This window comes from Monodon monoceros, unplaced genomic scaffold (genome assembly GCF_005190385.1).
Source record: "Monodon monoceros isolate NGI ecotype Baffin Bay Population unplaced genomic scaffold, NGI_Narwhal_1 Super_Scaffold_4, whole genome shotgun sequence".
NCBI lineage: Eukaryota > Metazoa > Chordata > Mammalia > Artiodactyla > Monodontidae > Monodon > Monodon monoceros.
This window is the reverse complement of record NW_021703781.1, coordinates 10022508-10031253: the sequence shown is the minus strand read 5'-3', so window position 1 is coordinate 10031253 and position 8746 is coordinate 10022508. Positions and strand designations below refer to the sequence as shown.

Below are 8746 nucleotides of genomic sequence, written 5' to 3'. Positions count from 1 at the left end.
GCTTCACTGCCTTACTGGCAGTGCCCACATGACGGATGCCCAAGCCCATGATGGCGGCCATTGGACTGATGCTCCCGCGCAGTGGCAAGGCTTAGGGCTGCATCTGTGAAAGTGCACTATTCCCACACATGCCCCCTACACCTGGCTCATGTGTGTGCACCAGCAGACACGCACACACACCACACGTGCACGCACATGTGCTCACACACACAGGCACACACTGTCCTCTTCAGGAGTCAGTTTTATTCTTTCTTTCCCCATGTTTATAACTGTTTATTCTTTTTTTTTTTTCAGCCGTGCTGTGAGGCGTGCAGGATCTTAGTTCCACAACCAGGGATCGAACCTGTGCCCCCTGCAATGGAAGTGCAGGGTCCCAACCACTGGACCGCCAGGGAAGTCCCCTCTGTTTATTCTCTATCTTTTCCTGTCCCTTTCCCTCTCTTTCTCAAGGAATCACCTCTTCCTCCATCTGTCTGTCTCCCTTTCTGTTCTCTCTGCCTCAGTTTTGGTTTTCTGTGTTTCGTTTTGTTTTTACCAGCCATCAGCTGTGTTGCATGCAGAGCAGGGGCAGTCAATTCAACGACAGTCACAACGGCCCCTGAGCATAGGAGGCAAGGCTGAAGCTGCCCCACTGCCCTGACTGAGGAGGGCTGGTCGCGGTGTGAAAATCAGGACCAGGGACCCGCTGCAGTGAGTCCATGGAGTGCAGACCCTGCTGCCCTGGGATGAGGCCCAGGGCGTCTCCCAGAATACCTCATCTCTCAGCCCTCATCTGCTGGGCAGGGGTTCGTGGGCCACCCCTACAGGGACAGCTGTGGGTCCAGTCCTGAGGTCACCAGAGGAGGCCCCACTGGTCCAACCTGGAAGAATGGCTGGGGTCTGGCTGTGAGCAACTCAAGCCCAGGTAAGCGGCTGCGTGAGGGGCGGGTGTGGGCCTGTTGCTGGGGGGTCTGGGCTGTGCCCAGTCCCTCCCATTTTCTTGGAGCAAGTCCTCCAGCCCCTCAGCTCAGTCTCATCCTCTGTAAGACAGCTGCCTGTTTTCCCTGTGGGATGTGAGCATTAGGGGACCTGAGTGGTCATCTTACCCAGCTAAGAAAACACAAGTTCTTTCCTGAATTTCCCACTTCTGCGCCTGTTTTCTCCATCCATTCATTCATTCAGCCTGCCATGTGATGGACACGGCTCAGTGCTTTGGGGGTGCAGAAACATGATCAAGCCCTGGCGCTTTGAAAACCCTCTGTTTCCTCTTTCACGCATCCCCCCTCTGCTTCTCTCCTTTAGCTTATGGGCCCCCCAACCCAGAGCCCATTGTCTGCTTCCTTGAAGCTGGCATGTAAAAGCAGATAAATCAGAAGAATGGAGAAAATTTTCTAACTGGTTATGATCTGTTTAGATTAAAGACAAATATTGTTCACAGAAACACCCATGTAAGAACTTTTTATCTAAATTAGAGCTTTTTATCCAAATGAGAAATGAGTCATTTAATCTGTGAGGAGGGGCAGAAGCTGGATTTTGACAAACACATCAACCTTCAGAAAGACAAGAGTACTCAACTCTCTCTCCCTCAATTAGCAGAACACGACACTTCCGTGTGTGGCTCTCCGTTTTCTGGTGGAGAGCGGAGTGGGGAAGGGGGAAGGCGGAAGAGGAAGGGGCATCCACAGACCACCAGTGTCCTGACTGGTGCCGGGTCAGGAGGCTGTGAGGTGACGGAAGTAGAGGTGTGGCCCACAGGCTCCATGTCTTTCCTCTTCAGGGACCAGCCACACACTCTCCCAGGGGGCACCCAACACACCATTGGGGCAGGGCACCAACTACACTTCCTGAGAAATACTGATGGCCTCCAGGCATTTATCACTCTCAAAATGTTTTCATTATTCAAAACCCAGTCTTGGAGAGCTTGCTCTGATGGACTAGTTAAGCAGGCTTTGGGAGGTGTGTGTGTGTGTGTGTGTGTGTGTGTGTGTGTGTGTGTGTGTGTGTGTGTGCGCGCGCACTGTCAACCTCTGTTGATCAGTGCCACTCTGGCGAACTGTTCTGGTGTCTTCCACATGTTACCTCTTCTTTTATCTGGAGAGGGAGCTTCAGTTTACTCACTTGACTGATGTAGAAACTGCTGCTTGCGGGTACCAAGTCCAAACAGCCAGTACGTGGCAGAGCTGGAACAGAAATCAGCTGTGACCACCCTCAAGCCCTCTGGGGCCACAGCTTTCTCCATGTCTAGTGCAGGTGCACCTAGTGGCTTCCCTCACCTGTCAGTTTGGGACACAGCCCCTCCCTCCAAACTCCCATGCTTTGTGGGTTCAAGCAATCTCCTTTCTGAGAAGCACCTTGGGCTTCCAAAGAAGAGAATCATATGGCCAGGGAGGCCCCCATGCTGACCTTCAGCAGCATAAGAGTGAAGGAAAGGGAAGTGACCAGGAAGTGGTCTGGGGGAAGATCCCAGCCTCCACCCCCAGGACAGCAGATCCACCACGATGCAGGGACTGGTCAACCTTCACGACCCCTGGCAGGAGACCTGCTGCTGGTGACTCAGAGGAAGAGGCTCAGTTCACAGGTCCCCCACATGCAGCTCAGAAGGAAGCCATGTCTACTGAACCTGTACCCTGGACCAGACACCTTTTAGTCCAATTTCTTCCTGGGCAGTGTGTGAGAGAGACATGATTGTCATGTCTCTCATCGAACAGGCAAATAGGGGAGGCTGGGAGGTTAACACTGTATGACTATTTGTGCATTAAGGCTGGCCTTCCTGTTGGACTCTTGACTTCAGAAGCAGAGACCTTGTAAGCCCAGCACAGAGCAATGCCATGTGTTGTCTGACCCCCGAATCTAAATGGCCTCTGACTACCTAGAGAAGGAAGGTTATAGGGCTTGGCTGTGGTGTGTCCTTTACCCCAGCATCCTTGCCCCAGGAGTCCTCTGCCCTTGGAGTCATACACTACAGAACAGGGACACTGGTTGGAGGCAGATCTGAGTGACAGTCCTGGCTACAGTTACTGGCCATGATTTAGCCTCTCTGAGTCTCAGTTTCTTGTCTGCAGAATGGGAGAAGCAGCAATACCCACCCACAGCGTTGCTGTGATGATCAGAGGAGAGGACATAGGTAAAGAGATTAGTGTTTGCAGGACATAGGAAGTGGTCAGTAGAAGGTAGCTCCTCGGAAGGCAAAGAAGGAACAGTGTCGTACCACTCAGTGATCTGGGAATGGAGCTCTGCCCCGACCCAGAAGCCACGTTGGAACCTGCATCAGGAACATGGGGCAGCCTCATCCTATTGAGGCCTTCTCCCGCTTGCAGTGGAGCTCAGCATCGCAGGTCAACAGCATGAGCACACAAACTAGGGAGAAAGTGTGCTCTGGGCCAGGAGGGAGCCACGAGGCCAGTCTGTTGGTCAGGCAGAGCTTGCCCTTTGGGGGGACGCATCGCGTATCTCTCTCCAGGGAAGCTGTCCAGCCTCCAGTCTTCTCGTGGCGTCCACTTGTGCCCAATGTTTGGCCTCCCAGCCCCTAAGTGAGTCAGTGCCCCCTACTTTAGAAGGTGTAACTAGATGCCCCTGGCTGTGATGACAAGAAGGGGGATGTCAACTGCTTGTGGCATTTGCAGGGCACCTGAGCACACCCCTCCCCTCGGTCTGACCCTTCCCGGTATCTGTAAGGAGGCCCTTCCTTCCCAGACTTGACATCCAGTAATTCTATTAAGCGCCGATTCAGGCGCTGTCCTTTGTGCTGATCAACATCACACCTCCTTATGGCTAGATGCCAAGGATCTCTACCACAGCGAGTGGGCTTTTAATTTTTTTTTAATAAATAAATAAATTTATTTATTTATTTATTTTTGGCTGTGTTGGGTCTTCGTTGTTGCGCGCGGGCTTTCTCTAGTTGTGGCGAGTGGGGGCTACTCTTCGTAGCGGTGCGCAGGCTTGTCCTTGCGGTGGCTTCTCTTGCTGTGGAGCACGGGCTCTAGGCATGCAGGTTCAGTAGTTGTGGCTCACGGGCCTAGTTGCTCCGCAGTATGTGGGATCTTCCCGGACCAGGGCTCGAACCGTGTCCCCTGCATTGGCAGGCAGATTCTTAACCACTGCACCACCAGGGAAGTCCGGGCTTTTAAATATTTGTATAAAGCTGCATTTGGCTTCAGAGTTGCAAGTTTCCAAGGCTTCATGCTACCTGAAGCCTAACACCTCCTGGCTTCTCAGACTCAAAAGGTGCTGAGGCTCCGTTTAGCCTCAGGAGTAGCACGGCACGCACAGCCTGCTGCTTGTAGAGCAGGGACCAACAGGTCACAGTGTCTAGAGCAGAAGCAGCTGCAGTGGACGTACTTCCCCATCAGAGGCAGAAGCTCTCCAGGGCAGAGAGATACCAGTCTTGGCCATCGTCCTAAATATGTGTTTATTTGATGTTGTACGCTTTCCCTTTTCATGTAGTTACAGAAAGTCCCCATTCTTTTGTGAAATGAGAGAAATTGGACATCTTTAAGGGGACAAATTGAATCCCAGCCTTGGGTACAGATGGGACTGGACTCCCCACCATTGCCGGGGGCAGGGTCCTTCTGGCTCTGCCATAGGACTTCCTGGCTCAGGATGAGGACTGAACCTCAGAAGCCCCCATGCCCTCTCACAAAGATACACCTGGCTCAGTCATACTTACATCATCCATATATGTCTGACCAGGACTCAGACCAAGTTTCTAGCATAGATACATGCAGAGCTGCTTGGATGAAGTGGGAATAGGGGGTTCTGGGGTCTCATACTCAGCCTCTTTCCCACTCACCAGGGACCCACAGAATTCATATTGAAAACCATGACTCTAAATAGAGCCTTGTAAACAGTGGCCTTTGAATGGGTCCAGGTGGGGTGAACAGAAAATTTCAGCATAGGGTCATCTGAAGGACCCACCCTTCCTCTACCTTCCAGTTTCTCCTGGCCCTGCTCATTTGTATGTACTGTGGAATATCTTAAGGTATGAGCTCTTAGCCCAGATGAAGAGAGAAAGAATGTCTCAGTTCAGAGAACTTGCCCATAATCATGCTCTAGAGGCAAGAAAAATGTTTCGCTTTTGTACTTGATAGAATAGACTTCCAGATAGGATGGCTACATTTGTATGCAACTCTAACTTCTTTCCAAATTTCCATTGAAATGACCATCAACAGACTATAGAAATAGGAAAAGCATGTGTAAATGCTAAAAGGTGGAGAAGTGTGGCATTGCCAAATCATAAATTCAGATGTTCAAGATATTCCAGGAAAAAATGGGACAAGACCAGATAGAAATAAGGACCAAAGCAACCCCTGGTAGAGAACCAGGAACATCACCCATGGATATCCAGGGATTAGAGGCAAGGGCAGCTGAGGACACATATAGATTTCATCCTCCCCCTGAGCCGGGACTAGAACCTTGGATCATAGCAAAGGTGTAGCGTAAGGTTGCACTTGATTTGTGTCCAATAAAAAGAATGACTGCACTAAGCAAAGAATGGGGATATTGCCCCAGCTGTAGTTGCCATTACAAATATGGTTAAAGCAATCTCTCTGATCAGAGTCAGAGATATCTGGATTTTCATCAATAGCTGAGTGACCTTGGGAAAGTTACTTCGTTATCTCTGCTTCGTTTTCTTCCACCAATGAGGGTTATCTTAGAATCAACTTCATAGAGCTGTGAGAATTAAATACAATAATCTATATTATAGACTCAGCAAAGGGATGGTACTTAGTAGGTAAATATTACTTCCTGAATTGGTTCCAGCGTTAGGTGAGCAAGATGATTCATTTATATCTATTTATTTAAAATAGAGAAGTCCAGCTTTACTAATAGCTAATATGCAGGCTGACTCTGGCACCTGCCTTGACCAAATGTCAGGTGGATTGTGGTCATGTCTGGTAAAGCCCACATGCTAGGGCAGAGCAGGAACTCCCACTGCAGAAGATGGACAGTAGTCCCCCCACATGTTTCCTACTTTCAGAATTTTGCACCTGTTGTAGCTTCCATGCACCCGGCTACAAATACATGTAGACTATATTTTCTTAAGTAGTTGAATCTTTGCTTGTACTGTCTTTGTCTGGTCCTGCTTTTAGGGTAATACTAGCCTTATAGAATGATTTAGGAAGCCATCCCTCTACTTCTATCTTCTGGAAGAGATTGTAGAAAATTGGTATACTTTCTTAAGTGTTTGGTAGAACTCATCAGTGAACCCATATGGGCCTGGTGTTTTCTGTTTTGTTAGGTTATAAATTATTGTTTCAATTTCTTTAATAGATGTGGGCCTATTCAGATTGTCTATTTCTTCTCAAGTGACTTTTGGCAGATTGTGTCTTTCAAGGAATCGGTTCATTTCATCTAGGTTATCAAATTTGTGGGTATAGAGTTGTTCATAATCTTCATTTTATATAAATTTATTTTTATTTATTATTTTTGGCTGCATTGGGTCTTCATTGCTGCACACAGGCTTTCTCTAGTTGCGGTGAGCGGGGGCTACTGTTTGTTGCGGTGTGCGAGCTTCTCATTGCGGTGGCTTCTCTTGTTGTGGAGCATGGGCTCTAGGCGCGCGGGCTTCAGTAGTTGTGGCACGCAGGCTCAGTAGTTGTGCCTTGTGGGCTCTAGAGCGCAGGCTCAGTAGTTGTGGCGCACGGGCTTAGTTGCTCCGTGGCATGTGGGATCTTCTCGGACCAGGGATTGAACCTGTGTCCCCTGCATTGGCAGGCAGATTCTTTTTTTTTTTTTTTCCTTGCGGTACGCGGGCCTCTCACTGTTGTGGCCTCTCCCGTTGCGGAGCACAGTCTCCGGACGCGCAGACTCAGCGGCCATGGCTCACGGGCCCAGCCGCTCCACAGCACGTGGGGTCTTCCCGGACCTGGGCACGAACCCGTGTCCCCTGCATCGGCAGGCGGACTCTCAACCACTGCGCCTCCAGGGAAGCCCCTGTTCTACTTTTTAAATTACTTTTCTTCTGCTTACTTTGGATTTAACTTGTGCTTCTTTTTCTAGTTTCCCAAGGGGGAAGCTTAGATGGTTAGTTTTAGGTCTTTCTTCTTTTCAAATATAGGTATTCAATGCTATAGCATTCCTTTTAAGCATTGCTTTTGTTGCATTCCACAAATTTTGATAAGTTGTATTTTCATTTCATTTACTTAAAAATACTTCTTAATTTATTTTGAGATTTCTTCTTTGAACCATGTCTCACTTAGAAGTGTGTTGTTTAATCTCCAAGTATTTTGGGATTTCCTAGCTATTTTTCTATTATTTATTTCTAGTTTAATTCCATTGTGATCTGAGAGCAGATATTGTATTTTATATTTTTAAAAATTTGTTAATATGTGTTTTATGGCCCAGAATGTGGTCTATCTTGATAAATGTGCCACGTGAGTTTAAGAATGTATATTTTGCTGTTGAATGAAGTAGTTGATAGATGTCAATTATACCCAGTTGATCGATAGTGCTGTTGAGTTTGCTATATCCTTACTGATTTTCTGTCTGCTGTGTTTGTCCATTTCTGACAGAGGAGAGTTTATGTCTCCAACTATAATAGCGGATTCATCTATTTCTCCTTACAGTTTTATCAATTTTTGTGTCATGTACTTTGATGCTCTGTTGTTAGGTCCATACATGTTAATGTTTATTATGTGTTCCTGGAGAACTGACCCCTTTATCATCATGTAATCCTCCTCTTTATCACTGATAATTTTCCTTGCTCTGAAGTTGGTTCTGTCTGAAATTAATACAGCTACCCTACTTTCTTTTGACAAGTGTTTAGCACAGTATATCTTTCTTCATCCTATTCCTTTTAATCTATATAGGTCTCTATTTAAAGTGGGTTTATGTAGACAACATATAGTTGGGGTCTTGTTTTTTGATCCACACTGACAATCTCTATTTTTAAATTGGTATATTTAGATAATTGACATTTAAAGTGATTATTGATATAATTGGATTAATATCTACCATATTTGTTACTCTTTTCTATTTGTTGCTCTTGTTTTCTGTTTCTATTTTTGTCTTTTTACACTTTCTTCTGCCTTTTGTAGCTTTTTTTTTAAAGGTTTTAAATTTTTTATTTTTATACACTTTTAAAAGGTTACATTCTATTTACAGTTATTGCAAATATTGGCTATATTCCCCATGTTGTACAATACATCCTTAAGACTATCTTATACCCAATAGTTTGTACCTCCCACTCCCCCATCCCTATATTGCCCCCCCTCCCCTCTCCCCACTGGTAACCACTAGTTTGTTCTCTATATCTGTGAGTCTGTTTCTTTTTTGTTATCTTCACTAGTTTGATGTATTTTTTAGGTTCCACAGATAAGTGATATCCTACAGTATTTGTCTTCCTCTGTGTGACTTATTTCACTTAGCATAAAGGCCTCAAAGTCCATACATGTTGCTGCAAATGGCAAAATTTCATCCTTTTTTATACCTGAGTAATATTCAATTGTGTGTATGTGTATATATATATATATATGTATGTGTGTGTATATATATATATATATATATATATATATATATATATACCACAACTTCATTTATCTGTTGATGGACACTTAGGTTGTTTCCATGGCTTGACAATTGTAAATAATGCTGCTGTGAACATTGAGGTGCATGTATCTTTTTTTTTTAAAACATCTTTATTGGAGTATAATTGCTTTACAGTTGTGTTACTTTCTGCTGTATAACAAACTGAATCAGCTATATGCATACATATATCCCCATATCCCCATATTCGCTCCCTCTTGCATCTCCCTCCCACCCCCCCCCC

At 46.2% G+C, this 8746-nt stretch overlaps 1 protein-coding gene across 1 annotated transcript in view; it reads left to right on the top strand.

The window, feature by feature from the left end:
- Positions 1-448: 448 nt before the first annotated feature.
- The window catches only part of RASGEF1A (RasGEF domain family member 1A), a 118232-nt gene continuing 109934 nt past the window's right edge, over positions 449-8746 (top strand). The window contains exon 1 of the mRNA XM_029244968.1: positions 449-904. The gene's annotated coding sequence lies outside the window, so the exon portion shown is untranslated. The remainder of the gene's footprint in view (positions 905-8746) is intronic.